Source organism: Cynocephalus volans, chromosome 7, assembly GCF_027409185.1.
Source record: "Cynocephalus volans isolate mCynVol1 chromosome 7, mCynVol1.pri, whole genome shotgun sequence".
In the NCBI taxonomy this organism is placed as follows: Eukaryota; Metazoa; Chordata; class Mammalia; order Dermoptera; family Cynocephalidae; genus Cynocephalus; species Cynocephalus volans.
In genome coordinates, this window is record NC_084466.1 from 153,534,654 (window position 1) to 153,540,653 (window position 6,000).

A 6,000-nucleotide genomic window follows, 5' to 3' on the forward strand; every position below is an offset into this window, starting at 1 on the left:
TTTCAGGAACATACTTTGAAATTCTTGCCTATTCCTTTTTTTTTTTTTCTTTTAACATGATATGTTAAGGCATATTGATTTTAAAACATCTCTGGGGGATTTTGATTGGAGTTGTATTTAGTCTCTATATTAACTTGAGGAGGATAAACAACTCTTCAATATCTTATCTTGTCGACTGAGAATACAGCCTATCTGTCCATCGTCTAGGAAACTTCCTTTTAAAATTAGCTTGAATAACTCAAAATGGATTAAAGACCTAGGTATAAGACCTGAAACTGTAAAATTACTAAGGGAAAATATAGGTGAAACACTTCAGCAGTTAGGTCAGGGCACAGGCTTTATGAACATGAGCCCAAAAGCACAAGCAGCAAAAGAAAAAAAAAATGGGACTATATGAAACTAAAAAGTTTCTGCACAGCAAGAGAAACCAATCAACAGAGTGAAAACACAACCTACAGAGTGGGAGAAAATTTTTGGCAACTATGCATCCGACAAGGGACTAATATCCAGAATATATGTAGAACTCAAGCAATTATACAGTAAAAAATTAAATGATCCAATTAAAAAATGGGCAAAGGAGCTGAATAGACATTTTTCAAAGGAAAACATACAAATGGCCAACAGATACATGAAAAAATGCTCAACATCACTAATCATCAGGGAAACGCAAATTAAAACCACATTGAGATATCACCTCACTCCAGTTAGACTGGCTATGACTAAAAAGATGGTGAATAACAAATGCTGGCAATGGTGTGGAGAGAAGAGAACACTACTGCACTGTTGGTGGGACTGTAAATTAGGACAATGACTTCAGAAAACAATTTGGAAGTTTCTCAAACAACTACAGGTAGATCTTCCATATGATCCAGCAATCTCTCTTCTGGGTATATATCCAGAGGAATGGAAATCATCATGTCTGAGAGATACCTGCACTCCCATGTTTATTGCAGCTCTGTTTACAATAGCCAAGATATGGAACCAACCTAAATGTCCATCAGTGGATGACTGGATAAGGAAACTGTGGTATATATACAGCATGGAACACTACTCTGCAGTAAAAAAAAAAATGAAATACTCCCATTTGCAACAACATGGATGAACCTGGAGAAACTTATGTTGAGTGAAACAAGCAAAGCACAGAGGGATAAATACCACATGTGCTCACTCATATGTGGGAGCCAAGAGAGAAAGAAGGAAGGAAAGAAAGACCACAGTAGTCCCGTGGTCTAACAGGGAGGGAACATTCCTAGGGCTACAAATTGGAGTTGAGGGGAGAAGGGGAGGGGGAGGGAGGTTGGGGAATAATTGGGAGGGAACAAAGGGTACAAAAGCAATTTCTGGTAATAAGTATGTCCCCAATATGAATCTGGCCCCCACATCATGGGCAGGAGGGGGGACAATCAGCTTTGTATCTCATGAATATTCGAAATAAATAAATAAATAAAATTAGCTTGAATAATTCGGTTTGAGGGGCTGTGTTCTAGTCCTAGCTCTGCCTCTATCTGGTGGAGGAATTCCAGACAAGTGCTCCTTTTCCTCACCTGGCAATGAGGGGAGTGGACGAGGCAGTTGCTAAGAGCGACAGCAGGCACCTGCTTCCTCTTGAGGCCCCTGCTTCTCGGGGCCAGGGATAGGTTGGCTTCCTTCTTATCCTCCAGCGTTTCTTTGGCTCATTGTCTTCCCTCCCCCCACTTTTGGAAAGAGCGCTGCTCATCTGCCCTGTTGGTGGATCAATTGCCCCAGCTCCTCACCCTGCAGTTGAGCTCACACTCCATGGGGTCTTCAAGTGGTGACCTGCCCTTAGCATGCTGTCAGCTTCCTCACCTCCCTCCCACGCCCCCGCTGGGCTCCTTGGTAAATAAATTACTTGCATTACTCGCACTCAAATCCTCCTCTTCTTCAGGTCTGCTTTTGGGGAAACCAACCCAAAACACAAGCATTCTCTTGCAAATGCAGTAGAAACTCTCAACGAATTTCCACTTACAAGCGCTACTGGAGTGACCCGATGCTGTCAGCACACGGATCGCTCTCAGCCACGTGGCTGCTTTCTGGTGCCCTGCCCACCTCTGCCCCCATCTGCCAACTGTGTACTTACCAAGAGTCAGCTGTGAGGGTCCCAAATCTGTTTATGCCAGTTTTGTTTGTTATTGTAACTGTGTGATTTTATTAATTATTATTTAAACCAGTAAAATGTAAATGTAGAAAGAAAGGAAGTTGCTATTTCCATAAAAACTAAGTTAAATACTGTACTTGGGTAAGACTTGGTCAAGACAAATTGCTAAAAATCTTGTCCATCATATTAGATGTGGGTTGCCATCTGTAAAAGATTGGAGAAAATGGTAAAAACCTCGAAGGAATCTGAGCCATGTTGCTTCACAAGTATTCAAGTTCTCTTTCCACTTAAAAGTAGACTGAAACTAGAGATCGCAGACTGTGTGTCGTGAGTGTGGCTGATCTGGAGGGCGCAGGGGGTGTGGGTCTCCTCTGCTCTTTGGTTCCCAAATCCATCGTCCTTGCACCCCGAGATCTGGGTCAGGGATAGATGCATCCCACACGCACACAGCGGCCAGCTCCAATCCTCTCCCCTCTCCCCCAGCCTGGGGAATTTTCATCTCCCTTGTGGTGAAAACCAGCTCAGCAAGTAATCATCAAAATCTCTCATTAGGCCATGACCTCAGCCTTTGAAACTGCAGGCCAGAGCCTCCTCTCTGGCCAATCTCAATGTCCCTCTAAACAGGGGGGAAGGGAAGGGAAGAGGGAGAGTGTCTTAAATCAGGCTGCTCTGGGTGGCTTATCAACAACAGAATTTATTTCTCACATTTCTGGAGGCTGGAAGGCTGAGATCAGGGTGAAGTTCTTCTTCCAGGGTGCAGACTGCCAACTTCTTCCTGTATCCCCACATAGGGACAGAGGGTGAAAGAACTCTCTGGGGTCCCTTATAAGGGCATCAATCCCATTCAGGATTGAATCCCCTGCATGACCGAATCACCTCTCAAAGACCCCACCTCCAAATAGCATCACCTGGGGACCCGATTTCAACATATGAATTTAGGAGGACATCGCATTTGGTCCATGACAGAGAGTTGCAGACAGGCATCTCCCCACACCGAGGCAACTTTGCCCAGTCCTCAGTGAGGCCTTCTCCCACTCCCCTCTAAATGTGGCGCCCACTCTTTGCCGCTGCACTCACTCCTGGTCCTTTGCAGTGCAGATCACATGCTCCACCAGATATCCTCAGCTTGAGCTTCCTGTGGGAGAGACGGCACCTGCCTGTGTCCTGAGGGTGTCCCGCATCCATAAACACCACTGGGTAACTGACAAGTAACAAAGGCCCCTTCCGGCTCAGGCAGTTTACCTCCTCTGAACTTAATAGGCTTCCATGGCAGAAGCAGGTCTTTTCCTGACCTGCAAGCAAATTTCTCACTGCAAGCCCTAAGCAGGGACCATAATGGGAAAGTTCCCGGACAGCCCTGGCATCTGCAGACAGCACCAAGAGGAGGAGGCAGGTGGAGGACTAAAGGCAGTGGCCCCAGCCCTCTCGGTTTCCTCTCTGCTCTGCCTTGACGTTCTGGGGCAATGCTGGACTTTGCCCGCAGGAGGGAAGAGAGAGGGATCCAGTGTGCAAGGGCTGAAAAAGGCCTGCAGGTCATCTTGCTCCAAGCCAGGGCCAAGGTGCATTTCAGAGGCAGGAGATGGAAGCAGGGCCTCACTATCTGGAGCAGGTCTCCAGCCTCAAAGGTGTGCAAGGGCCTAAACCTGCGAGGAGCATTCATCCCGGGCCAGGCTGGGCTAACTCAGTTCCCTTCCCGGCAACCTGACTGCTGGGATGCATCATTCCTGTTACAATAGAACAAGGGGCGCCCACCTGCAGTATCAGGCTGGGCACGCCAGCTCCTTCCCATCCCTCCCCCTCAGCCCAGAGGCAGTGCAGAGAGGCCTCTCCTGCTTCCCGCTATCTCAGCTCCTCAGGGGCTCATTTGTGGCCCAGTTATTAAGCACGTCAGTTTCTTCCTTTTGGGTCTGGCTCCCCGCTGGAATGTAAGCTCCAGGAAGGCAAAGTCCATGTGTTATGGCCTGAATGATTGGGTGCCCCCTAAATTCATATGTTGAAATCTAATCCCCAAGGTGATGGTATTAGGAGGTGGGGCCCTTGGGAAGTGATTATGTCCACCCTCGTGAATGGGATTAGTGCCCTTATAAAAGCGACCCCAGAGAGCTCCCTCGCCCTCTTTCCCCTAGATGAGGATACAGGGAGAAGTCGGCAGCCTGCAACCCCAAAGAGGACCCTCATGAGACCCCTACTAGGCTAGCACCCTAATCTTGGACTCCCAGCTTCCAGAACTGTGAGAAATAAATTCTGTTGTTTATAAACCACCCAGTTTTTGGTACTTTGTTAAATAGCAGCCTGAACAGACTAAGACACCATGCTGTCTGCCTTGTTTTGTGCTAGAGCCCCAGAGCCTAGCATGAGCCTGGCACCAAGTCTGTGCTCAGGAAACACTTATCAAATGCCAACCCCACCCCAATAGGTCAAAGGCCACACCTATGCCATAACAGTCTGTGACTGGGGGCTCCAAAGGCAGCCGGCTTTCAAAGCCTGGAGGTACCTGACTTGTACTGACCCGTCTGGAAGCCCTGATTATTTGACCAAATACACAGCCCATTTGGAGCCTGCCTGGTGATACTTTGAAATTCTCCCAATACTATCGTAAAAATTAAAAATTGATCTCATAAAAAATAAAAGGCAAGTGTAATTAACAGGGGAAGGGTACGGTTGGTTCAGTTGCCTGCAAGCTGATGAGGAGCTGCTCACTGTGCCACTGGAGAGTGCTGCGCAGAGATCAGCCGGCTGCTGGGGCCTCTTACCTGAAACTCTCGATCGATATACGTTTATTTCTGGCCCTCCCCTGGGGAACTGGCTCCTGCTGAGACCTGGCTTTTCTCCTTACCTGTAGGGATGCTTTCAACTCAGTCTGCATGGGGAGAAGTCCCTCAGCCCTAATTTCATTCCAACTTCTCCTCTGTGGTTTCCAAATCATAGATTGCTGGGCTCACTTTAATAGACTGGAAAGTTAAGCCTCTTTGGCTGTCCCCACCCCCTTCTTATGAGCTGGTGACAGAACCAAAAAATTACATACCTTAAAGGAGACAGATACACAGAGTGGCTTCGTGAGGGTTACAGCTTCTGCACCATGAACGGATTTTACAACTTTGTACTGAAATTCAAACAGTGCCAACAGTCCTGCCACCCTCAGCGTTTCTCTCCTGTGACCTCAATCTGTCATCTCACTAGAATAATTTCATGGTGCTCATCTGGAAGAGTCTTCTTGTTAAACAAAATATATAAATGCACACACAGAGGTGTTCCACACACAACGACACACGACAACATACATTCAAACCCTCAGAATCCTTATGTCCCTCGAAGCTTCATGTAATAAAAGATTCATGGTAGAATCACTGGTCACAGTTCTCCATTCCATAATGGCATCATGCTGAGCAGAGTGCACTTCCCTGACCTTTGACTTTGGGCTTGGCCATGACTTTCTTTGGCCAATGACGTGTTGTTTTCAGTCCCAGCAAGCACAGAGCCTGGAATGTGCTTGGACAGTGGGACTGTTCTCACCCTGGTGCTCCCCAGTGAGAAGAGCATGCTTCAGGAACTTCTGCCCCTTCAGCCAGAGCCCCAGAATGAGACACGTGGAACAGACAACCTGCCCTGGGTGACCACTAGTCCAAGGAGGATGACATGTGGGTACTCCTGATCCCCACCTGCTGTCTGGGTCCTGGAGCCCAGAGCCAGGATCCTAAAGTCCATGCTTGCCCCCTGAGTTGCACCTGGCCCATAGATCAATGCAACTGAGAACAAGTCCTTGTTTTAAGCAACAGAGGTTTGGAGTGGTTTGTTATGCAGCATTATTGTGGCAATAGCTGACTGATACAGTATCCAAGCTCATACAAAGTCTACACATATACTCAGATCACACACAGGCACTC